At 34.4% G+C, this 27,999-nt stretch overlaps 1 long non-coding RNA gene across 1 annotated transcript; it reads right to left on the bottom strand.

The window, feature by feature from the left end:
• Positions 1-358: 358 nt before the first annotated feature.
• LOC112648475 (uncharacterized) lies at positions 359-27,999 on the bottom strand. The gene is made up of 3 exons (XR_003129075.2): positions 27,931-27,999; positions 8,152-8,322; positions 359-540 (listed from the first exon to the last, which is right to left on the bottom strand). It is a non-coding gene; the product is annotated as an uncharacterized LOC112648475 (long non-coding RNA).

Here is a 27,999-nt window from a genome sequence, read left to right as displayed (position 1 = left end):
AATTTTATAAATATACAATTGAAATAAGGAAAAATAAAACAGATGGGCATGGAGACCAAGTGGGTAATAAAGTGATAAAGTTCTTCAGGAGCTAGATAAAGAGGTAGGGTTCTTCCCAGATAAATGTTTTTACCTAGGACTCCCTGAGTTAAAGAAGTAGGTTTACCTTTTGTTCATTGTACTTTTTCATCTAAAATTTCTTTCTCCTGCTTCTTCAACAATCATTTCAAATCTAAAATTACATATGGGGCATTAATATGAATAGTAGTAGTAACCTCTTGAATATCTTGACTATATATTGCAAATACAAACTTTATACTTTATTTTTGTACTTCACTATATTAAAGGTAGTACCTGCCTTTATGCTGGCTTATAGTTCCTCTGTTTCACAATCCAGTATATATTTTATTCTTTATATGTATTGTCTCCTTTTATCCAAATAGATTTCAGAACAGATTTCCTGAGATGTCATATCAGATGCATCTTTGATACATTCCCCAGGAAGTGATATAACCCAATTCCTGTAACTTTGATAAACACCTATGGGATTAACAGCAAACCAGTGAATAAACATAATATATTTTTTAAAAACTTAAGTTATTCATTCACCATTAAATTCATGTTTCTTATTCTTCAGTAACCTGGTCATTAGCATAGATAATGGTCAGTCTTCTATCCTCACTTCAACCTCTTTGCCACATTTTGCCCAAGTTTTATTTCTTGTATTTTTGTTCTAATAAAGATAATCTCAAACTGATAATTTATCACTATCTCCTCTGTTACCACAAAACAGAAGGTTAAGGAGGTACTGGAGAAACTGGTCCCCAATATTTAATTATAGTAAGTACCAAAGTACATTCTGGGAAATACTATATACTCTTAGTATATCTAAAAAAAGGTAGGAACAGCTGTTAATTTTCTAAAATTTAGTTTATTATTTCCCCTTCCCCAAGTGTTGGGAGGAAAAAATAATATTTAATGGTCTCTTAGGACTCTTTAACGATAAGAATTACTGGATTTCTTCATAATGATTAAATTGATGGAAGTAGACAGGGAAAATGTTTGGTGGAGCTGACCTTCAGATGAAGTTTCCACCCTTTCCCAATAGTGCTGAAAGTTGCATTTCTTTTAATGACTCCACTTAGAGCAGCAGGAAGCAAAGTGATCATCACCAGCAGGTACTTAGACAAGAGTGAGAGGTTGGATGTGGACTGCTCTATTAAAGCATCCCCGTCTAAACAGGGCTTCCTGGAGCTTAAGTGCCCATTGCTGCAGAAGCCAGGATACCATCTGTGAGTGCACAGCAAAGCTCATAGCTTTGTCTAATGAGAGGAACTGCATCAAGGAGACATTCTTAAATAGATGAAAGATCCATGGCATCTAATGGACAATTAGTTAACTTCATTCTTCAGAGTTTTTAAGCATCTGATAAATGACAAAATAAAGCAAAATACTTCAAGTGAAGCACTGAAGGGAATTAAAAGCAGTCTAAAAAGAAATGACTTCCGGGTTTTATATATTTTAGCATAATTCTGTGTTTGAATGTAAAATACCAAATACCTAGTGATCAGATTTCATTTGCTGTTTTCGTTTCTTTGTTTAAAATTGTGAAGACTATGACCAGTGTCATTATATGTGGTTAGAACATATGCTAGGCCAGTATTTTGAAATGTATATTGAAATTAGTGAATACGTTACAAACATTGTCAAATTTAATAAAATAATAATCAATAACACTCAGTTTGGAATGGATTTTAAAATCACCTGTTAAATTTTATTATTTAACAGGTGATGAAACTAAGGTCCAGAGAGAATAAATGTTTTTTCTAGAAGTTCATTCTAAATTGCAAGTTTGAAGATTTTTTTGAGCTTAGTATATTTCCATTCCATCACACTGTTAAATTTAAGGGTGTAGGTAAGACAAATAGAATGATGATATTGTAAATTTAGCCTATGTAAATTAATTTATATTGTTTTAAAGTAAAATATCATAAACGAGTTTTAATTTCTTGCTTCACACTGGACTAGGTTGCTTTAGAAGCCTATGAAAAAATGTGCAGCATATGTTCTCACTGAAGGAATTTGTATTTAGTTGGGAGAGAATGGTACATAAACAAAATGATAGTATGCATTATATGAAGAAGTACCAAAACATGTGGTGTGGGTGATAAGTGTTCTCAATAGCCCAGAGAGAGAGAGAGAGAGAGAGAGAGAGAAAGAGAGGTGGCTTGGGCGTAGCCCAACTGAGATGATTCAGTAGGAAGGACAGTTTTCTCTTCATGGCCAGTCAGCACTTGATGATACAAAAGGACACAAGGATGTCTGCCATTGGTTACAGAATTGGGATTTATGGGTATGTTTAACTAATTGTTTTAAATGTAGAATATTTTTTAAATTGTCTTTTGGCGAGCAATCACTAGAGCTGCTTTCCTTATTTAAAGAGTTTGATTTTGATTTATTGAATAGAACATCAAATACAGTGGACATCATTAGTTAATAGTAAGAACAGTAAGCATAACACTATTATTCTGTTCTTTATCTTCTTGACTATGTAATACAGCCTTGTGAGTTGGGAACAGTTTTTCCTAAACACACACTATGGATGAGAGAAAGAGAGAAAAGCAGATAGATTCCAAGAATGTGTGACTCAAAACCACAGGTTTTTAACTATTAGATTCGATTCAGAAAATTTGCAAATATTATAAATAATATACATTGCTTAAAAAGCTAAGATTAAAATATTAAAGTAAAAATTTGTCTCTTATCATCATGTACTCTTTTTCCAGTATGAACAGGAGATTCCATAAGAAATAAAATTTTCCCAAATATATCAGCATTTTATTTTATTTTTTTTTTTATTTTTTTATTTTTTTTATATCAGCATTTTAATACTAATGTAGAATTTACTCTATTAATGTCTTCTTTCAGCTCAGCCCCAGAGGTTGGTATTGATGGTGGCTGCTCCTAAATCTGAAGACATGCATAAGTCCTGGAGAACAGTGTCTGTCATTAAAAAGTTGCCATCTGTCTTTTTTTGATATCTGCTGTGCTGCAGTAAGTCACAGTATTTCCCTATCCTTTCAATGACAGCTCATGGTAAGATAAACTTGCCATGATAAGATAAATGGCAACTTTTTTAATGAAAACCACTATGTGTGAGCTGCTTGGTTAGGTTACAGTTCCTCAAAGTGCATCTCATACCTTATTCCCTAATATCAAAACCAATGACCTATTCTTCAAAGGATTTTCTTTTCACTTCTATAATCAACATGATTTACAAAGTTCTCCTCCCCCCATACTTTTATATCCTCTCAGAATGAGACCTTGAATGACCCTGTAACCTTAACTTCTTATACCAAATTTTTGGAAATGTTTGTTTAGAAGACAAAGACATATTCTTTCGCTATTTTGAAAATCATCTTTGAGTAAGGTTAGCAAAGTAAGTGGAAAAAGCAATTTTTATTTATTTGAGTTACTTCCCCCCCATAAAAATAAAGGTACTTTACATATTGGTCAAGAATTGGATCTTGAAGTGGTTCCAGTCCATTATAGCTATCCTATAGCTGGCTGAATTCTGATTTTTCTAAGTCTCTGACCACCTACCTGTCCGATAAACCTAATATTGATAAACCTGATATTGATTCCAAATAAGTGTGGGGTAAATTTGCCAGAGACACCTCCTTCAAGTCCATTTTTATTGCTGCTGGGGTTCCTGGATTTATTTTTTCAGTTTAGAAGGTAAAAAAATGACCTTACATGTTAGTTATAGTTACTTTAAACAATTATTAAAATCATTTAGAGAACAATTAATAATTGGTAAGCTTACTACAGTAAAATCATAAAATTATTGTAAGTATATTTGTTTTACTTTTGACCATCAAAACCATTTCTAAGTTCCTAAATACATTTCTTTATATCAGAGAGACCAAAAGATCAAAGCAAAAGTGTTTCCTCATTTTGAATTTCACAAAGGATCAGGGTCATCATTGTGGACATTTCTAGATTTTAACAGGAAGAGATGGAGAATATATAGATAAATCAACTAAACCAAACACATAGAATTAAATTATTTTCTTAATTCATCTATGTTTTTACTTAATTCAGAGTTTTAATTAAGTCAGGTTTTGTTATAACTGGTTCACCAAGGAAATTCCTTATTCAGTAAGTTACTGAATTATTAATATGTAAATATGATATCTCAATATGCAAAACCATATATATATTCAGTAATTATTTATTGAGCACCTGTTGTATACAGGCACTAATCTGGGTGATGGCGATTCAATGTTGAACAAAAGAAAAGTCTCTGTTCTCATGGTGGGCACTGTTAAAGTTGGGTTGTGGAGGTTGATCAAAAATAAATGCTGTGGGTTTAGAGAGCAATGAAGTCAGAAAATAATAGAGTAGAATAAAATAGTAAGTGATATGGGGTGATAATGAATGATTTGCCCCTACAGCCAATACAGGTGCAATTTGTATTAAACTCTAATGATGGGGGCGGAGATCTAGGGAGGAGGATTCCAGACAGAGAGCCCAGGATATGTAAATGATAATGTTACACATGTACAAAGTAAGAGTCAGTACAGATGTCTCTGAACTAGAACATTGCCAATAAGGAACATAGCCTTAGGAAATTATGTTGGAGAAGTGGGCAAGGATAAAATCCTATATAGCCACTAAGGCCATGGCAAGAAGTTTAGATTTATTCTAAGCATGAATGGAAGCCATAGACGAATTTTGAGCATGAAAATAGCATGACCTTAAGTAAAAAGAAATCAGTCTGGCTGTTGGGTGTAAAATAGACCACTCAGGTGCAAATATAGACTCTATAAATTAAAGAGAAGGCTATCACATAGTCCCTGAGCAGTGCTAGTGTATTATTCAGAAGTGATAGTGGTGAAAATGGAAAAGTTTTGTGAATATAATGACAATTCTGAAGCCAGTATTAACCAGATTTTCCTGATGGCTAAGATAATGAGGGAAGTGTGAGGAAAGAGAAGAATTAAGGATAGCACTTAGGTTTTTGGCCTGAGCGACTACTTGAAACGGAAGTCTGAAGAAGAGAAAGTGTATTTGAAGAAAATATCTTTTTGTTTATTATTTACTTACATGTGAAATTTGAGGTTCTTATATAGCTGACTAGAAATGATTAGAGTTCAGGGGAGAGCTAAACATCAGCAATAGAAATTTGTATTCAGAACATATTTTGGAGGCTAAATAATATGAGATTGGGTGAGCTCACCTAGGAAATGTATGTAAATAAAGGGCATGTAGAGATGAGAATGAGAAAATGCAGCAAGTTAAGTTGACTAAGTCAAAATCACCAATAAATTAGGAGGAGCACTAGATGAGTATGCTCTCACAGCTCCTGGAAAAAATATTTCAGGCATAAAAGTATAGTTAAATATGTAAAATGACACTGAGAAGTCAAATAAAATAAGACTGAAAACTGACGTTGGGACTTGACAAGTAGATGCTTATACAAAATGCACATGTATGCATTTACACATATGCACACAAAACAAATTATCCATGATTCTAAACTGTAGTGCTTGCTCATGACCCTAGTCGTGAAATAATCAAATACTAGGTCCTTATGTGGTTGATAATTGAACCAGTTGACTTACACTACTTTGTGCTATATATTCATGACTAGGGTTATAATTTTACAGACTTTTACAGAGACTGCCCACCCATTAAAGTGGTTTTAAACAGATGATATGTTTCATGTGTTTAGCACCAGTGGGATGACCTTATAAATTTTCCCAAGCAACTATATTTTAATTGAGGAAGAAGTAAACAATGTGAAACATGCTTACAAATGCTAAGTGAATGAGGGAAAGTAACAGTTTTTGCCTTTTCTACCAAATTGTGTAAACCTTTATGTCTTTGTAATAAAAAGGAATGAGTAGGCAGTCCGAATTTTAGCAATTTTTGTTACTTAAGCTCTTATTAAATAGGATTATGTTAATTCTTTGCAAATCATCTCGCATTTCACAGTGATGGGTTCTAAAAATTAGAAGGTGAATTTAAAAAAGATCATCATATTTCTCTCTAGTCAGCCAATATAAATAGATACATTTTTATCTATAGATTTTCAATAGAACTAGGTTTTTATTATATAACTTAATATTGGATTTGCTTTAGAACTAACTTCAAAAAAGCTAATTTGTAATATTTGCCTCTGTAAAGAAAGGAGGGATTTAACTTAAATAATAATTCTAAACACAAAATTTGCAAATGATAAACAATTTTATTAATAATAAAGGATGCAGACTTTTGAAGAATTGGAAGCATTGAGTCTCTTGTATTTCTTTCCAGCCCTTTCTCTCTCCTTTCCCTTTCTTTCTCTTTCTCTTTCTCTTTCTCTTTCTCTTTCTCTTTCCTTTTCTTCTTTTTTGGGGGGTCGGGTGGGTGCCAGGTGCTACTTGCACAGTATTCAGGAAAGACCAGTCCTCTTGTAGGAGGAGCAGTTAGTTGGGCTATAGTTCTGCCTCTGCCTGTAATCATCAGTGGACACCTAAAGTATCTGTTGAGACCTATTTCCACCCCCCTCTCTCTTTTTCTCTCTCCTTCTCTTTGCAATACAATAGTCTTGGATTTGACCAGTCTTTTTTGGTGAGGATTGTGAGAATGCAGTGAAAAATGGATCCTTCCTACAGGAAAAAATGCATAAGCACAAATTCACAATCATTTTGCATGCAGCCTCAGATAGATCAGAACTTTTGGACTGGAAGGCAGCCAGCCTTAATGTCTATTACTTCAGATGCCATGGAGAGGACTGCAGGGGTACAGGCAGAAAAAGAGATGTTCACGTCCCCATGCAGTTAATGAAAATCTGTTTTCCTACACTAATGGGTAGAGCAAAAGGATAGCTTCCAAAAACCATAAGAGTTTCCAGCAACCCGTGTTCATATTCTGGAAGAACAGAGACCCAACTCACATTGATTTATAGATTTTGTTGTGCCTTTGCTTAGTCAAGCATGAATTTTTGTTCTTCTTCCTACAATAATACAATAGATACCTCTGACTTCATTTGATGGTCATTCCTGAAGCATGGCAGGGATTAGTTTCAATCCGTAGAGAGTATGTTTCCCCTTGGCCATCATAGACTTCTATGGCAGTTAGGGCATTGCTGTCTAAAAGTAAAGTTTTTCGGAGGTCTTCTTTTTACCATCCCTTAATCCCTTAATTAACTATGATTCAGCACCATAACCAAAAATTCTGACCATCTTATATATCATTACCTCAAATGTCATCATAAGCATTAAGCTTTATCTTTGCGTTTAGAATTCACTAAATGGTGTAAATTCTTAATCCTTAGAACACAATCATAGCACCATAAAATAGCTTACTACCTGATAATTAATTCATATTTTTAAACTTTTTTTTTTAAACTTTTTTTATAGCCACCAGACAAAAGTCAAGGAGAAAATTAGCTGTTTTACCATAAATTATTTAAATTACCCTTAGGCAAAAGCTGATAGAAATCACATATTTGAAACAACACTTATGATTGTTTTACATTGCCGTGTCCCATAGAAGGAGTGACAAATATATGATGGATTTTGACAAACAGTTGGACTCTCTGGAATAGAGTGGGGATGCACTTCTTTTTCATGACAAATAGCTCTCTCAAGTAAGGGAGACAGTAACCTGCCAAGTGAAATCTGAGGTGCTAGACTTTGGTAGGAGCAGTGGGGACATGATCTTTCAAATTCTAAGTAATTATGTTTCTTAAGGCTTGAAAATTATGGGCTCAATGGATGGGTGAGTGGCTCTTTGGGATAGCTGGATACTAATCTATTAAATGTTCATGAGGTAAAGGTTAGTTTTTCTTTGTCAAGGACTACAAGGGCACTTTTAATTCCAAATTTTTTTTAAAATACATTTTACTACTTCAAAGGAAGACTAGAACAGAGGCCATGAATGACAGAAAATTATTTTCTCATTAGCAAGGCAGAGGAAATGATGGTCCCTGACAAACACAAGACAAATCACAAATATTGAGGGTGTTTTCTTCATGAAGGTGGTACCTTTAGGGGAAGATAGATGAATTAATATTTAGTCCTATTGAAACTGCCACTTAGAGAGAAATATGGAGCCTAGATGCCCAGTTCTTATGGGCAGCAGCTCTTTTCTCTCACTCACCAGGTTGTACCCACAGCTTCTTCACTCACGCCACTTCTTTCTGTTACCAAGTAAATGCAGCATCATTTCAGAGAGAACTGATGTTAATAAAATTAGCCGGTCACACATTGAAGCATTTATTGAGATCCTCTAGTTGTACATTTCCAGATCACAGTTGAGAAAGAAAACAACCTGTAGACCAATGAGAAAGTGCATCAAAAGCTGCAAAGGCAGCACATTTTTTTCCCTAATATCATCTCTTCTGGGAAACATTACCCTCCTGTGCTCTTCCAGACCATTGATTCCATTCTGAACCCATAAAAAAGAGATTATAAATCAAGAGAAGGAGGTACCGGTAGAATACTATGAATGGTTTAGAAGTTATTTTGTGAACAAAATTGAGACCATTAGAGCTGCTGAGCAGCTTCTACCTCTAATCATTTTTTCCATTAACTAAGTTTTTTGCCCACTCTAGAGAGAGTGGTACAATTTTTATAGCAGGATCATGCAGAATTTGAAAGCATCAGATGGGCAGTGCTTACCAGTTGCTACCCTCTTCATATATCTTGTAAAGATACTGACCCCTAACATGGTACCCCTTCCTCCTGATGTTTGCCCAGGACATGAACCACTGGTTAGATCTCTGGGATACAGTCATGTGATGTCATTAAAGTGATACAAGATTAAAAGCTGGTAGACGCTGATTCTAATCATAGTTTTGCTTCAAGCTGTTTGCATAGCCTTAGGGAAAATTGCTTAATGAAACTGAGCCTCAGTTTCTTGCAAAGTACAAAGCTGAAGATGAACCCACAGGTATTTTACAGGATATTACACAGAAAAGATGAGGTCACATGTGTGGAATTCTTAGAAAAGTGAAGCACTTTTGAATGTAAAAGCAAAATATAGTCAGCATTTATTGTGTTATTATTTTGGTCATCATTTTTATAGTGTTTTAAATTTCTGTTATCTTGTGCTAATGAACTACACACATATACTGAGACTATGATCTTATATCTAGGTGGTTATGTTCTTACTTCCAGGCTGTCATGGACATCAACTCTTTCTGCACCCTAGCAGCTTTCATCCTCCTCTGGGTAATCCCTCCCTAATTTCTGTCTAGGACCATGCTTTTCTTCCCCATATGTTTCCAAAGGCCTAAACTCTACCTTCGGGGCAGATTACATGAAGTGTATGTATAAGCGTGCATTTATTTGGCTTCCAATATTGATTCAGAGGTTGGCCTTAGGGACAGGTTTAGCTGGAAGTATTGGAACACAGTCTCCTACTCTTTTTTTTTCACTTGATCTCTACTGGGAAGGATCGAGTCCTGGATTGAGCCCTGAGAACCGCCAGCAGCCATCTTGTGACTATATACAATACACTGAGAATAAAGTCTTCACAGAGGATGCAGACCTGGCATACAGGAGACAAAAGCAGATTTTGATGAGATTATTTAAAACCCTATGTCAAGCTGTGACTCCCTATCCTATATAACTCTTCAGTTATATGACCCTATAAATATCCTTCCTTCCTCTAAGTCAATTTTAATGCTATTCTGTCATTTGCAAACAACGTAACACAAATACAGAAACAAAATATAGTTTTTTTGAAAAGCTAATCTTTTGAGTGTTCCTGTGTATTTTTAGACATTCGCATAAGACTTTTATATCTTTATAAATGTGATCCTCTTATACAGTATAGCTGAGATAGATACTATGTGTATTCTCAGATTAAAGATGAAAGATTCCAGATGCAATTGCTCCAAGTCACACAATTAGTGAAGGGAGGAGCCAGTATTCAATTACAGTCTGCCAACAGAAACCATACTTTGTATTATGCAATAAAGGTTCTGTTTAGGAGGTTTTTTTTAATGGCAAAACTCTAAACAACCTATACTCAAGGGGCAAGAATATTTATATAGGTAAATGAAATTCAGGAGCATTTTGATTAGTTTTAACTGTGCCAGCTTTGCCTCCATCATGCCTTCTTTGTGAGAATGTGGAAACCAGGAAAAGAGAGACTGAATGAAAAATGGAAATTGACCTTAAAACAGAGATAGGCTAGTGGAAACTAAAGTGAAATGGAAGAAGTCCATGGTGGCAAGAAGAGAGAATAATTTTCTTCTGATTGTATTCAAAGATTCCACAATAACATAGTTTGCCTATGAATGGAATATGAAACTTTAGAACTTAAAAATTCTAGTGTTTGCTGCCCTAGCTTCTATCCAGTCAATCTGTGAGTAAATTTCTGCACAGTTCTGATATAGGAGATACTGTGGTAGAGAACTCAGGGGAATAGGAGAACTGCAGTCTGTTTGGTCTTCATACTTGTACCTGGTAGAAACTTACAAATTTATAATAGAATGAATTATAATCAAAAAGTATTATTTTCTGCCATTGTGATTCTTGAGGACTTTTAAGGTATGTGGAACTTTATGTTACTGAATTAGGCCACTTTCAGAAAAGTTTGGGGACTTATTTTATGCAGGGCACACAATATGCAATCATGGCTCAGCTCTCCTAATAGTTATAAATGTGCAGCATAGTCGGATAGGGTTCACATCTTTGTTCCCAGGTGGTTACATATCATCACTCAAAGGAATCACTTAAGATAACATTGATGTATGAATTATTTTCCCTGACCAAAAGGAAGCTCTTTCCAGTCAATTGACACTCAGTCTTGAGTGTCTGAATGTCTTACAGTTAAATTATTAGAACATGACATTGAAAGTAGGGAAGATTTTTTTTTCCTTTTACCCATCTTCTAAGTAACTTTAGTACACAGATGAATGTATTTTCAGCTACTCACTAAACTTGAAATAAATACTTAAAAAGAATTTTCATTAAAAATTTCAGTGTCAAATTCTAGTTCTATCAATAGTCATTACTACTCCATTTTAAATAACAATAATAATTCTCACCACCTTCTTCTGTGGAGCACAAAACCAATGCTGCCTTCAGGGGGAGAATGAGGCACTAATTCATGTCCCCATTATATCTTGGCTAGATTGCTGCAGTTCATTATAGGCTTTCTTGACTGTTTATTTAGGCAATAAATCTTGTCATTATATATACTACATCTGTCAGGTTCAAGACAACTACACAGAGGCCCTATTGCTATTATAAACCTTTAATTTAAAAATCTATAATTAAAGAAGGGCAAATATGTTATTTGAGGCTTGAAGCTTTGGTGATTTGGAGACACTCCAACATTAAACTGTGCTTGCTCAAAGTAGTAATTTCAGAGGTGAGATAAGTGGAGCGATCAGGCAATGGGTCCAAATAGAACAAAATTCCTTGAGAGACATTGACTCATATTTAGGGCCTCATTGCTTTGCTTCCTCATAACCACATCATAGGATTTGTATCTCTAAGAACAGAGTCTACAGAACTCAAGTAGAAATGGCTAAGGAGATAGGAGGCATCTCAACAGACATCTATTTTAATGACCCTTGAATGCTGATTCTGGTTCCCCTGGAATTCTTCAAATTAACCTACTCAATTTTTATCATCAAAATTAATCAAGAGTAGTTATCAAAGGAATCAAAGTCAAATATCTTTTACTTTCTCTACACTTCTGTCTTTTAAAATGAATATTAAAAATGGCTATTATTTATTCTGTGACTATTAGGTCTAGGCACTCTGCTAAGCACTTTATTTACAATATCCTTGGCAAAAGTCCCTTAAAATAGGAAAATAATCACTTTATTTTAAATATAAATAAATTAAGTATGACAGTTTAAGTTACTCTCTGGATCTGAAATTGAGGTCAAATTTAGTTAATGTATCTGCAGTCTTTAAAGCTGCACCATGACTGTGATGTTCTCAAACATATAGTTTTTTGGAATTTATTTTTCTTTTTTTTAGCACTTTTATTTCTTTTTTTTTTTTACTTTTAATATATATTTTTTTATTGAGGTTCAATTTGCCAACATATAGTGTAACACCAGTGTGCTAAAATCTTAAAAGGACCTGACAGTTCCAGGAGAGTAGACTTCTAATTCTTCTTTCTCAAAACCATGCATCCTTTCCCCAGGTGGTCTACTTTCTCCTTCAAGCTTCAACTTCTGTCTTTCAATTGCAACTCCCAAATTTATATTTCTAGCTCTGATCTTTCTTCTGCCTTCCAGAATTATGTTGCCAATTTTATTTTTATCTTTTGGGTTTTTTAAACTTTTTTTTTTATTTTGAAATTAAACTTACAGAAGAGTTTTAAAGATAGCACAAAGAGGCCCCAGGTACCACTTACCCAGTTTTCCTTGATGTTGGCATTGTATGGATCTGTAGTTAAATGACCACAATTGAGAAATAAGCATTGGTAATTCAACACTGATTTTATTTGTATTTCAGCAGGTTCTCACTAGTGTCCTTTCTCTATAAGAATCTAATTGAGGACACAACACTCTAGACCAGTTACTCAACCTCTATTTGCTTATCATAACCTCCATACTTTTGATCATTATTGTATAGAATGCCTGTTTTTTGTTTTTTTGGGTTTTTTGTTTTGTTTTGTTTTTGTTTTTGTTTTTTTTTTTTGCCTGGTATTTTCTCATGGTTGAAAGGGGCTTATGGACATTTGGAAAAAATAGCATGGAAATGAAGTGCCTTTCTTGTCTCATTTTATGTCTTATTATTCATGAAGTTCACCTTGATCACTTGATGAAGGGAGTGTCTTTCAGCTTTCTCCACTATGAAGTTACTATTTTTCTCTTTCCATGTATTGTTTTTCAGAAGTGAGTTCCTCAGACCACTTAAGGGGAGAGGAATTAAGCTTCAATTCCTGAAGGGAGAACTCTGAAAGAAGTTTTGAATATATGTTTCTTTTTTTTTTTAAGATTTTACTTATTTATTCGTGAGAGAGAGAAGGAGAGAGAGAGAGAGAGGCAGAGACACAGGCAGAGGGATAAGTAGGCTCCACACAAGGAGCCCAATGTGAGAATCAATCCTGGGACCCCAAGATCATGCCCTGAGCCCAAGGCAGACACTCACCCACTGAGCTGCCCAGGCATCCCTGAATGTATGTTAAAAGCACCACAGTAATTAAAAATACTTGGGGGAAGATACTCTGAAGCTATGAAGATATTCTGTTTTGTCTTTTAAGTTTTACCCACTAATTTTAGCTTTCACAGTGGATCTTGCCTGCAACAATTATTACTGTAGTGTTGTAATGATTATTTTTTAAATAATAATTACTTCCCACCTTTTTTTTATTAACTAACTGTAATTCTGTGAGGAAGAATTATCATATTTTAGTTATTTATTCACTCATTTATTCATTCAATTTTCAGTTGTGTATATTGAGGTAGTTTTGTAGATATATAGTTTAGGTAATAATTTAATGCTGTGATCATTCTATTGCTCAAATTGTTTCAGCTTTGGCCATTGGGGGTTCTTCCATTGTTGTTTCCTGGTGTCTTTTCAACATGTATCCATCCTTTCTTTTTCTCTACTTTCTAGCCACATAAGATTCTCTAGAGCCTGCTCAAATTCAAGATTTAAATATTTCTTCAAGGAGCCCTAGATTCTTCTTGGTAAATGGTATTTAGAGTATAAGAGATATACTCATTGCTACTGAAGTTATACTGATTTTAGACATGCTAGGAAACTTATTCATACTAACCATGTACATACATAAATCTGTATTTACGTTATCTATCATCTATCTAGTCTATCAATCAAGATAAATATGAGTTCATTCTGATATCTCTCACTCTGACATACCACTTCAGTATGGATTCTAGCCTTTTCTACTTCACTTATATTTAACTTTTTTCTTTACAAGGAGAAACCTGGCTCTCATTATCTATAACATATTTGCTTGTCCAAACTTTTATACATATAAAGTAGTCAGAATTGCTGACTTGGACTTCTGTGGAAAAAAAATGTACCAATCAGAGTAAATTGCTTGTGTACAGTTTTCTTTTTTTTTTCTTTTTAGCATAACAGTATTTAGTCAAAACACTGTTTTACAAATTTTTTAGGTTAGATTATTCCTTTCCCATCTTTTTTGGTGTGCATATGTTATAAAGCTGTAATATAGTTAGATTCCTTCTTCACAATCTGTATATTTCCTCTTGAGTTCTCCTACCATCCTTGTTGTTTTAGCCTTTCTATTTTTTAAAAGATTTATGTATAGCAGATTTATATAAAATGTATAAATTATGAGTACATCTCAATGACTTTTTTACACTGTATACATAGATATAATTTCAGTCAGTTCGAGATATAAAATATCACTGGCACACACACACAGTCCCCTGTAGGACTCTTCCAGTCACTACTTAACAAAAGTAATTTTTTTTTTCCACTTCTGTAACCATGGGTTAGCTTTGTGTGTGTGTATGTATGTGTGTGTGTGTGTGTGTGTATGTGAAGATTTCGTATTTATTTGAGAGAGAGAGAGGCAGATATAGTGACACAGACAGCAAGAGAGAGCATAAATGTGGAGGAGAGGGAGAAGCAGACTCTCTGCTAAGCAGGGAACCAAATGCAGTCTTCAATCCTAAAACCTTGAGATCATGACCTGAGGCAGGTGCTTGACTGATTATGCCCACCCCTTTTAAAAAAAATTTTGAGGGATACCTGTGTGGCTCAGTGGTTGAGCACCTGCCTTGGTTGTGATCCCAGGGTCCTGGGATTGAGTCCCACATCAGGCTCCCCACAAGGAACCTCCTTCTCCCTCTGCCTATGTCTTTGCCTCTCTCTTTGTGTCTCTCATGAATAAATAGTCTTTAAAAATAAATAAAATATTTTTGATTTATTTATTTGAGAGAGATAGTGACAAAGATAGCAAGAGAGCTTTGTGTGTTTTTGAATATGCTGTACATTTCTTTTTTTTCTCAGTATTATATTTATATAATCCATTCATGCTGTGATGCGTTTGAGTAGCTAGTTCTTTTTAGTTTCCCTATAGTATTCTTTAATCAATTTTATTGAGATATAGTTCACAATGAGGGATCCCTGGGTGGCGCAGTGGTTTGGCGCCTGCCTTTGGCCCAGGGCGCGATCCTGGAGACCCGGGATCGAATCCCACGTAGGGCTCCCGGTGCATGGAGCCTGCTTCTCCCTCTGCCTATGTCTCTGCCTCTCTCTCTCTCTCTCTGTGACTATCATAAATAAATAAATAAATAAAAATTTAAAAAAATTGTATAGTTTACAATGAAATGCACCTATTTTTAAACATACAGTTTGAGTTTCGACATATGTATGCTCTCATGTGATCTCCACCCTCCTCAAGATACAGAACATTCACATCATCACAAAAAGTTCTGTCTTGACATCTTCCCCCTCCATTTGATGCCTCATTACTCTCGTTTCTTACCAAATTGGTCATTTTGTAACATTGATTTCCTCAGGCTCCTCCCTGACTTTCAAACCTTTCAGTACTTCTACATTGCTTTCATGATAAAACGAGATCTTTTGAATGACCTTTCATGTTCTGAGTTGACCTTTGCTTGCTGTCACTTGTTTGCTGCTCTCCTATTTATTCATTGTCATCTCCTTCCAGCTACTCACAGTTCCATGGATATCCTAAGATCTTTATTTCATGCCTTTCACATGCATGAAGCTATTTAAGTCAAGACTATCTTTCCTTTCCCTCCCCATCCTTGACGATTCAATTGGATGACTTTGTTTACCCGTTAGAAGTAAACTGCTATTCTTTTGTTCACTTGTGTCAGATGATGGCCTTTCAGATATGCACCCATAACATTCATCTCTGCATAATGCTTATTGGAAGATATTTTTGTTAATTTAAAATTTATATTCTATATTATACCATAAAATTTACTCTTAGGATGCTTCTAAGAATATTTACACATGTATAGATTCACACATTACCATCACAATTAAGATGCAAAAGAGTTCAACTGCCCAAAAAAACTCCATCATAGGATCACCTTATAGTCACTGTCTCTCTTACCCTGGACCCTGGGAATGAATGATGGTCCTCTAGTACTTATTATCTATCTCTATAAGAATGTTATATAGATGGATCCTACAGTATGTAATCTTTTTACTTTGCCTTAATTTGAAACTAATCCAAGTTAAGACATGTATGTTCATTAAATCTTTATATAAATCCTGCAGTAAAAATTAAAAAAAATATGTTGTTTTATACAAAGTTATTTAAATAAAATAAGAAAACAGAAAAAACTATATGGATGTATCCTTTATAATTGTCTAAATAGTCACTTTTCCTAATGTTTTATATTCTTTACAGATTTAAGTTATTATCTAGTATTAATTACTATATAACTTTTCCTTAGAGAACTACATCTAGTATTTGGCTTCTAGTAACAAATTCTCTAAATCTTTTTTATATGGAAATGTTATTTTGCCTTCTGTCTTGTTTTGTTCTTTAGAGAGGGAAGATTGGGAAAGGGCAGAGGGAGAGTTAGAGAATCTTAAACAGGCTCCATGCCCAGCTCAGAGCCAGACACAGAGCTCAGTCTCACAGCCGAGATTATGACCTGAGCTGAAGTCAAGAGTCAGATGCTTAACAGACTAAGCCACCTAGGTTGCCTTTGCCTTCATTTTTGAAATATAGTTTTTTTTCTGTAATAGAATTGTCGATTAACTTTATTTTTCCTTTCTTTCAATACTTGGTCTTTACCTTTGCATTGATCACTAGTTTTGATGAGAAATCAGATGTTAATATTATTATGGTTCTTCCTTGTATATAAGCCATTTTGCTGTGGCTGGTTGCAATATTTTCTCTTTGTCTTTGTCTTTCAATGCTTTAATTATGATGTATCTATGTGTGAGTATCTTTGTGTTTACCCTACTTGGAATCCATTAAACTTCTTTTGTATTAGACTAATGTTTTTCATCAAATTATAGAAGTTTTGGTTACTATTCCTTGGAGTAATTTTTCTATCTCTCTCTGGGGAAAAACCTACTTACATGTTCTTTCAGGTTGTTAGCAGAATTTAGGTACTTGTACTTGTTGAACTGAAGTCCCTATTTCATTGTTGGCTGCCAGCTAAGGACCACTTTCAGATCACAGGGCCACCCACATACCTTGCCATATACTCCCTACCATTTTTTAAGCTTAAATTCAATTTGCCAACATATACACCCATTCTTCTCCCATCATGTGCTCTTCTTAAGGCCTGTCACCCCATTACCCCATCCCCCTACCATCTCCCCTTCAGCAATCCTTGGTTTCTTTCCCAGAGTTAAGAGTCTCTCATGGTTTGTCTTTCTCCTTCTCTTATGATCTCTTAACACTATTTCTTATATTCCACATATGAATGAAACCATATGAAAATTGTCTTTTCCAACTGACTGATTTCATTTAACATAATACCCTCCAGTTCCATTACATTGATGTAAATGGTAGGTATTCATCCTTTCTGATGGCTGAGTAATATTCCATTGTGTGTGTGTGTATATATATATATATATATATATATATATATATATATATATATATACAAATATATAAAGAAGAGGTATTATCCATTCATCTGTTCTTTATCCATTCATCTGTTCAAAGGACATCTCAGCTCCTTCCACAGTTTGGCTATTATGGACATTGCTGCTATGAACATTGGGGTACTGTGACCCATTGTTTCCATTACATCTGTATCTTTGAGGTAAATACCCAGGAGTGCAATTATTGGGTCATAGGGTAACTCTATTTTTTCAACTTCTTGAAGAACCTCCATACCATTTTTCAGAGTGGTTGCATCAGCTTACATTCCCACCAACACTGTAAGAGGGTTACCCTTTCTTCACATCCTCGCCAACATTTGTTGTTTCCCATCTTGTTAATTTTAGCCATTCTCACCAGTGTAAAGCGTGTCTCATTGTGGTTTGGATTTGTATTTCCCTAATGACAAGTGATGTGAAACATTTTTTCACATGCCTATTGGCCATGTGTAGGTCTTCTTTGGGAGAAATGTCTTTCATGTCTTCTGCCCATTTCTTGAGTTGTTTGTTTTTCTGGGTGTTCGGTTTGATAAGTTATTTATTGATCTTGGATACTAGCCCTTTATCTGATATGTAATTTGCAAATGTCTTCTCCCATTCTGTAGGTTGCCTTTTAGTTTTTATGACTGTTTGGTTTGTTTGTTTTTTGTTTTTGTTTTGTTGTGCAGAAGCTTTCTTTTTATCTTAACAAAATTCCAATAGATCATTTTTGCTTTTGTTTCCCTTTCCTTTAGAGATGAAATGTCTTACAAAAAGTTGCTATGGCAGAGGTCAAAAAGGTTGCTGCCTGTGCCTAGGATTTTGATGGATTCTTATCTTACATTTAGGTCTTTCATCCATTTTGAGTTAATTTTTGTGTATGGTATAAGAGAATGGTCTAGTTTCATTCTTCTGCACTTTGCTGTCCAGTTTTCCCAAGACCTTTATTGAAAAGACTATCTTTTTTCCATTGGATACTCTTTCCTGTTTTGTCAAAGATTAGTTGACCACAGAGTTGAGAATCCATTTCAGGGTTCTCTATTATGTTCCACTTATCTATGCCTGTTTTTGTGCCAGTACCATGCTGTCTTGTGGATCATAGCTTTGTAATATAGCTTGAAAAGCATTGCGATGCACTCAGCTTTGGTTTTCTTTTTCAACATTCCTCTGGCTATTCAGAGTTTCTTCTGGTTCCATACAAATCTTAGGATTATTTGTTCCAACTCTGTGAAAAATGTCCATAGTATTTTGATAGGGATTGCATTGAATATGTAGATTGCTCTGGGTAGCATAGACATTTCCACAGTATTTATTCTTCAAATCCATGAGCATGGAATGTTTTTCCATCTCCCTGCTATTTTTAAAGCCAGCAATGGAGAACATCTCTTGCATCAAATCATGCTTATGATTCTCATGTCTAACCTTTTCTGTTTCTGACTGGTACTCTCAAATTTAAAGGACTTCTTTTATTAAGTAGGGCTGCCTATTTACATTTCTTAAAGTCTACTGTTCCTTATAAAATAACTGAACCTTGGAATCAAAATCTATCATATTCATATTCTTGGGGACTATGCAGAATTTGTACACTTAAAGATTGAGATATTCATGGCCATTTTAGAATTATTCTTACCACCATATGCTTAGTGATTGTAACTACTTCTTTTATATTTTGAGAGGAGTGTTAAAGTATATATGAAATGGATATGAAATGAAATAGGTATTTTATATATAATGCATGTTTCCACAGACTGTGTATATTGGGGCTTGGTTTATTTTTTTAAGATGACAATAGCTATCTCTTAACTTGTATGTTTAGACAGTTCACATTCAAAGTCATTATTAATATGTTTGAATTAAATCTTAGGTTCAAAAAGAATTTGTTGTTTTTTCTTTCTACTTCATCCTGGGTTATTTGAATACTTTTTTTTATTACAATTCATCTCCTTTCTTTCCTTATTTATTATACATCTATTTAAAATAAACTCTTTCATTGTTCACTTAGGGATTATAGCATACATTTTAATTAACATATCCACTTTAAACTAACATTATACCACTTCACAGGTAATGTAAGGACTTTACACTGTATATTCATAATTCTGTCTACCTTGGTGCAGTTGTTATTTTTTTTAACTTTCATCTATGTTATAAAATTCACACAATACCTTCTTAGAGTATTGCTTACAGTATGCAGAAAAGCCCATTTCTCTATTAAATCAATTAAAAATAGAAGAATGAATTTTATACTCATTTTACATTAACTTATTCTTTTCTCAATGCTCATTGTTTTAAATTATGGACTAAATTTCTGATCAGTGTCATAATAAGTATCCTTTAACCTTGACATAAGAGTAGATCAATAAAAAAGCAAGTATTTATCATTATTTTAAGGATAGTTTTTTGATTATAGAATTCTGGATTAACAAGTTATTTGTTGTTCTGTTTTGTTTTGTTTTGGTTTGGTTTCTTTGTTTATTTTTCCTTTAACACATTAAAGATGTACCTCCATCATCCCCAGCTTGCATGGGTTTTCATGAGAATTTGTTATAATTCTTATCTTTGTTCCTTTTGCAATAAGTATTTTTACTCTATCAGTTCTCAAGATTTTCTGTTTGTGACTTCCAGCAGTTTGAATTTGATACAGCTAATATTTTTTTTTCAGTGTGATAGTTTGCTCACCTTTGTTTCATTTTGGTTTTTATCTTCTTGATATTCTCTAAGCTAGTTCAATTTCTGGTTTACTGATTATAATTAATTTTGGTAAATCTTTGGATGTTATTTTTCAGCAATTAATTTTCCTCATTCTCTTTCTTGCCCCACTTTCTGGCTGTTACTATACATCTGTTTTAACATCTGGCATTGTCCCATACCTCTTGGGGGCTATGTTATTATAGTATCTTAAGTCTTCTATCTCATTGTGATATAATTTGGGTTATTTTTATTGACCTACCTTCAAGTTCACTAATTCTTTCCTTAACGGATGAATCTAGTGATAATCACATTGAAGAAATTTTTTCAGTGTTATAATATCAATGTTAGGTTTAAATGTCTTCTCCTGTTGTTTTAACAAGATGAACAAGATGAACTCATGCTTTAGTTCCAAGATGAGTCGTCTTCTTCTAATTGTTTCATGTTTTGAGTGAATTTGTTATGACCTTATTTCTGTGCTTCCTGGTTTGTTGAAAGCTGGACATCTTATTAGGATCATAGGTATTTGGAGGAGAACACACTTTTCCTTCTGCTAGCCGTTCAATGTAAATCTTTGTGTTAATCAAGTTAGAAACTTGGTTGGATTTTATATTTAATGTTGCTGTGATTGTCTTCAGTCTATTACATATTTCCAAGTCCTCTAGTGCAGTGAATCTCAACTGGGGAAGAATTCTGTCCACCCCCCCTCCAACCCCAACCCCACACACATGCCCAGGGTACATTGGCAATGTGTGGAGACACTTTTGATTTTACTCTGGGTTTGCGGGTGCTATTAACATCTAGTAAGAGGAGGCCAGGAATGCTGTTCAACATCCTGTAATCCACAAGACATCCCCCCTCCCACATACACACAGCAAAGAATTATTCAGCTCAAAATACCAGTAGTGCTGAGGGTGAGAAACCTTGCACTGATAAGAACTTGTGTTTAGGCTGTGGGTTTGTTTTCCCAACATTATTTCCTCAGTATCTGCCCTCTTTTCCTTTGGTTTTTGTCTTAGCTATGCTCCAGAAAGAATCTGTCTCTTGTAGTTTTCTTGAACTATATTCAACTGTTGTTATGCATGTTAGCTTGCCTAGGAAAGCTAGAAAGCTAGAAAGAAGACCTTTTCTGATGTCCTGATTATGTTTTGGTCTTACTAAGTCACTCTGCCCTGGATCATAGAGATACTAAAGACTTCACAATTACCCTTGAACCTCCTCTAGAGATTGTGCTTGTTTTGTTTGCTTGTTTGTTTTTCTTTTCTTTTTCTGTAACTACAGAAAACTGTAACTTTCTGTAACTACTACAATGAGAAATATACCCTAAGACAGGAGATTTTGTTGCTCTACTGTGTTTATTAAGATATTTGTTCTTTAGGAGAGGCAGAGTGGATGAGTTTAGTTGACAGTGGTTACTGTCCTCCTAACTGTGCCTGCCCTGCAGGAGCTTCTACTTAGCATTTTCCCTATATTCTCTGTGAGACCTCGTTGGATTTATGGGAAAAAAAAAAGTGTGCAAAATAGTGCAACTTACCTTCTACCTATATCTTTGGTGCCCATTACTTTATACTTTCATACTAGCTCACATTCAGCCTTTAGCAATTTTTTTTTACTATTAACTATAACTTGTTACCTATTTTTATATCATCTAATGTTTTTTCCCAACCCAGTGAATGAACAGGTCTTTTTCACCTGGTAAGAGTCCCTCTTACTCCAAATTTCAGTTTACTTAGTTATCCTGTAATCTCAGTTCTTGATAGGCTAAAAAAAAACTTATGAATGTGCAAGTTGTCCAGTCTTTATTTTTGCTTACAAAATAGAAGTACTGCTTTTTCCAGCTCTTTACATTTCTAACTGAAACTGGAAATCTGTGTCACCAACTTTTTATAGGACTGTACTTTGATATACTATAAGTATCTCAACCTTACATGATTCAACCACACTTTGTTATCTACAATTTTTCTTCCCTCAGTTTCCTTATTACTTACATGATGCCTATTTGTGCCACCCAGTCTCACAAACCAAAAATCTATAAAACTTCCTTGCTTAACATGGTATCTCATTCTCTAAAAGACAAGGATGCTTATCTAATGGTAAATGTTGAAGAAAACAGGGAGAGAAGAAACGTTCAAGTGTCTTTTTTGCATCAGTTTTTGTACTGATGCTTTGACCAAAAAAATCCCTACACCAAATCACAGAATCAGAGTAGGAGGGTACTACCAAAGGATGTGCATACTGAGAGGTACAAGAATGAGACCCATTAGTGCAATAACCCTATCATCCACATTAAATTTTGAAAAGCACTGATCTTATTGGACCTCCTACTTGTTTTTGGAAGTTCTACATTGTGATCTATATTGATTATCCATGCAGTGAGTATAAAACCATAAATACTACATTAGTGCTATTTGTAAGAAAAACTTACAAGTATGATATGAGTCTCTCCAGGCATTCCTGGAGGTTTACTTGAGTCAGACCCACCATGATACACCGTGAGTTATACTGCAGAATAGAGACCATGGTCTCCTGATGTATTTTGTATTCACAGAGACTTTACAAGGGGACAGTTCTCTTTGATGTTCCAGCTCATCATTGACTACCCAGGGAAGATCTACCACTACTACAAACTAAATTAGAAACATGGTATCTATTAACTTCATTCTTCCTCTGAAATTGAAACAATGGGAATTTTAATATTCTATTAAATGAAGGAAGGGTCAAGCTAGGTATCGAAAGAAACTATGAGGTAGGACTAAAATTCTTCTGTGAGCAAAATATAAATAATTTGAGTTTGTCTTATTTGTATGATGCCTTTAGGTCTTAATTTCTTGAGTCACATGTTGTCATCATTTCAACTTCTTTTTCTTTTAATGGTTAGGTGTAGAAAGTATGATTAAATGCATCTGAACAAAGACATTGATATATGTGCATGTGTGTGTGTGTGTTTCTATTAGCATTCTGATCTCATCATGGCTTATGGGATCCTAAATCTCTCTATTCACTGAGTCATATCAATTTTCCAAGTCAAATAGATTTTGGTAGAAGTGCTGAATCTAAGCCAGCAAATAAACTATTAAGTAGAATGGACCTCTGTATTATTGGAGAGGTTGGATTAGAAATTCTATTTCTGCGACCTCCAAGTTTATATAATTTCTCAAATTTTATTTTTTTCTCTTTTCCTTTATATGGCATGGTACAAGAGAAAAACAAAGTTCCTTAGGAGAAGCTTGGGTTTCTGTTCTCAAAATATCCTATACCCTGTGACAGTATGCAAAAAAAAATCATTTTTTTGGTAAACTATAGTTCCACTCCTCGGTATTAAGGGAAATACCAATATCTTGTGATGATGAAATGAGATAATGCATGTAAAATAGTAATTTTTAAATAATAATGATTGAACAAGTTCAAGACACTATTATTATTTATCACAGACCCTATGTATATATTTCTTAACATTGCAGGAACTCTGAAGTTAAGATTAAGATGTATTGGAGTTTAAGTAGCAGTGCTTCCCACCCCTCTTCTTGGTATAGCGTGAAATAATAATGCACCTTGCAATTAGTAGTATCTTTGAATCATTGAAAAGAATATGTATTTATTAGGGTCACATGAGTGGCTTAATTGATTAAGTGTCTGACTGTTGGTTTTGGCTCAGGTCATGATCTCAGGGTCGTGGACTGAGCCCCAAGTTGGGCTCAGAGCTCAGCACAGAGTCTGCTTAAGACTCTCCCTCCCTTTTCCTTGGCCCCTACCCCTACTTGTCCATACAGGAGCATGCCCTCTAAATAAATTACTAATAAAATCTTTAAAAAGATATATTTCTTACGAATTCTGGTATTTCAATGTGCAGTTTCTCATGAAAGAAGTGTATAAAAACTGAATGAAAAAGTATTCCTATTTAGAAACCATAGGATAAGAAGCCAAAAAAAAAAAAAATTGAAATGAGCACATAACATGTAAGTACAGCCAGTCTCATTTCTTGGCAAGTACAGTACGATTCAATACATTTAATAGCATGAAATAAAATGAGAGGTTGACATTCTTACTTTGCCTTAAGATACTAAGCATCACATGCTAATATGTCCTTTAAATATAAATATACTTATAATATTATAATTTTCAACATTTTTGCATTAATTTATTTTTTATTCTCATCAGGACCCAATTATATATGCAGAGGAAGTGTATATTACCCCTTTCACAGATAGTGAAACTGAGGCTCCCCAAAATGAAATTATGACACTTAGTTTATAGTGTATTAACATGAGTTTAGAATCTGAAGTAGGATTTGATTCCTAAACCCATTTTCTTTCCACTGAACCTGGCATAATTTTTTCCTACTAGACTCCAGAGGCACTGAAAGCTTTAATCAGAGGCTTTTTGACTTTGCTTCTGAGTAATAACCCAAAGTTCAAAGAAAAAGAAGAAACAATAATGCTTCATGTAAGTGGAAATTTGCAACTCTCTTCCTTATTTGCCTTTTTTACCCCTTGGTCTTTCCTTTATATTGGAATTCATTAAAGTCCTTGCATCCTGTTAAGGCAGTCAGCATCCTTCAATAATCTATAACTATTGATTCTGTATCAGTTATTGGCCCATGGCCATAGCATTGGCAAAAATACCCAGAACAAAGTGTGCTGCTATTTAATAGAGTGTTCACTTTAATCAGACTGTGTACTGTGTGTTTTATAATGTTAACCTCATTTTACCCATCCAAAGATCAAGTGTCAGACTAGATTTCAACCCCCGTCTACATGTCTGGAAAGACAGCTATTTCTATTGCACAATACTGCTTCTAATTAGAATAATAAGAAAGTACAAACAAAAAGTACACTTCATAGATGTTTGAGTCATGGAGAGATAAGATTGTTTCATGAACAATACATTATAAAATTGATTATCTATAACCAAGTTATTCTCAAATCAAATAAGAATTAATGTAAATGTAGTATTCTGCAAACTCTCTCTAGGCAATATCATTTGCTTTTGTGGCTTCAACCACTGTATAGATGAAACAGCTTAAAATTTATATTTTGGCTAAACTTTAAGATCCTGATACTTCTCCAGTTAGATTCCCACCAATATCCCAAATAAAATGCATCCTCCTCAGTGCTGTGAATGATACTACATTCAGAATTTCCTAAGCCAGCCACCAAAAACTCACCCTCCCTGGCCTGCCTTGCCCTCCCCTTATGCTTGGTCATTGTGTTTTCAAATTCCCCTATTGAATCTGTCTCCTTTGCCCAACCCCTTGGCTCCTTCCTAGTTTCAACTCCTCCTGATTTCCTCCTGAGTTACTGAAATCTAACTGCTCCTCATGCCTTCTTTATGCCTTCCTTTGTGTGATCTGTTGTCCACTTACAGATCCATGCTTGTTTCTCTTCAATGCCTATGATTCTGTCACTACACCGATTAAAATTGTCATTGAATATTAGCAAAGAAACTTAAGCAATTAGCAGGGCCCATGAAACCCCTGAATATGCCTCTCTTGAATTTTGTTCCTTAAATTCCATCAATACACTTGCCCATCATGCTCTCGGCATTTTGAAATACAGTGTAGATAGGCGTTACGCAAAATATGACACTCAAAATGCAGCACACTTAGCAACAATTGATGCATTGCCAAAATCTCCTCTGAAAATTGCCATGAAGTACAACATTCATATTTTATGTACACTGTATTTATCTCCACAAATCCAGTGCAGCCAGATTTCCCTCAATAGTTGAAACAAATCTTTTGTTGACTTTTGCTGCACATGTATTTTGATTGCATATACATTAAATGTGTTTATGATGTGACTCCCATGTGCTGCCCTTCTATGAATACACAGGCATTTTCTTTCTGTTTTGTGGACAAATGTTTACTTGACTTTCAAAACACAATCCTGCATCCATGTCATCAGATTTCCCTGTTCATCCCTTCTGTCGACTGTGAGTTAGGTTTCCTTCTTTTGTGATTCCATAATTTAGGTAATCATCATTATTTGTTTCTCACACTTGTGTAACGTTATGTTTGTTTAGATTTCTAAAAGAGTATGAGCCAAACCAAAGGCAGGATTCTAGTTTTATTTGTCTTTAAACTTTGTTCTTAGTATACTGCCAAGGATGTAGTGGGTAATCAGTAAATATTTATTTCATAAATGAGTAAATAGTAAATATTATTATATATGTTTTACTGTTCCACATGGTCATAAAGAATCAGATGTTTAGGTGAGACTCTCAATGGGTATATTTTCTGTGTCTAATTGTAGAAAGAAAAGGGATAGAAAAGAAATCTGTCTTAAAAATAAGGTCACTTTAAGGTAAAGGCTTGTGTGGATTTATCCTTATTTACAACCTGTAAGTATCCATCAGGAGAGAACAGATATGAAACCATGTCTAACATTGCTCAGGATCATCCCCTGGGTCCATTTAATGCGTTTAGTTTGGCCAGGATATCAGAAAACAATTCAGGTGAGAATATCACTGTTCTTGATATTACCTGTAAGTAACACTCTGCCTTACCGCCCAGTCCCAGCCCTCAGATGAAAACATGTCCAGCTCCAAGTTCTGTTCCTATGCTTCTTGCAAGAATTTTTATCCCTGAATTGATAGAATTTAACGTCAACTTAGCTTTTCTAGAGCCACCTTTTTAATCTAGTACTCTAGCATTTACTGTGGGCTGTATTTCATTCCTTCAGTTCAGTATTCTTTTTAAAAAACTTATGTTCTTCCTGTTTTTGTCCCCTCACATAATGCCAATAATTTTGTGTTCAGCCTAATGATCCTGTAGTAATAAAATTAACAATGTTTATGACAATGTCAACTCAGTTTTAAAAAGTGCAAGCCTTTAAATCGAATGCATGTCTCTACAACATAATAGAAATGTCTGTACACCTTTGATCGTTAGCTTTCAACTTTTCATCTCCAGTTTGAGAGCTGATTTTATCAACTTCCTTTTTTATGATACGCAGTCACTATTGGTCTACGTTTTACTTCCATTGTCTTTTTACCTAATCTTCATTTTCATTCTATTCTCTCTCACTGTTTTATATGTGTGTATGCATATATGTATATATGTATGCATGTATATATATATATGCCTTCCAACTATATACTAATATATATAATATACCTTCCAAATATATACTAATTCTTTATGTATATATTTAATTCATAAAAATTTTTATTTAACTATTGATAGAATTATGTTTCCTATGTTTCTTACTTTTTTACTATTCAACACTATTCAAATTCTGTCCAGGTTGCCAAATATATTTTTAGGGATTTAATGTTAACTGTTCTAATGTATTATGGACTGAATTGTGTCCCCAAATAAACATGTATCTTTTGAAGTCTCCACCCCTAGTATCTCAGAATGTAACCATATTTGGAGAGGGTATTTTTAATTGTGATATAATTGGCATGTATATTAGTTTCAGTTGTACAGTGTAATGAATCAATATATGTACGTATTGTGAGATGATCACCACAATAAGTCTAAGTAACAAACATCACCATACATGGTTACAATTTCTTTTTCTTCTTGTGATAAGAACTTTTAAGATCTATTCCCTTAGTAACTTTCAATTATACAATACAGAATTATTAATTATGGTCATTAAAAGTCTCTAAAGTGATTAGTAAGTTAAAATGAGACCGTTAGGATGGAGTCCTTATCCAGTATGACTAGTGATCTTATAAGAAGAGGAAGAAATACCAGGGGCATGTAGACACAGAGCTACATGAAGAAGCAGCAAGAGGGTGGCTGTTTGCAATCCAAGGAGAG

The sequence above is a fragment of the Canis lupus genome, chromosome 7 (assembly GCF_003254725.2).
Source record: "Canis lupus dingo isolate Sandy chromosome 7, ASM325472v2, whole genome shotgun sequence".
In the NCBI taxonomy this organism is placed as follows: domain Eukaryota; kingdom Metazoa; phylum Chordata; class Mammalia; order Carnivora; family Canidae; genus Canis; species Canis lupus.
The sequence above is the reverse complement of the archived record's forward strand: the minus strand, read 5'-3'. Positions and strand labels throughout refer to the sequence as shown.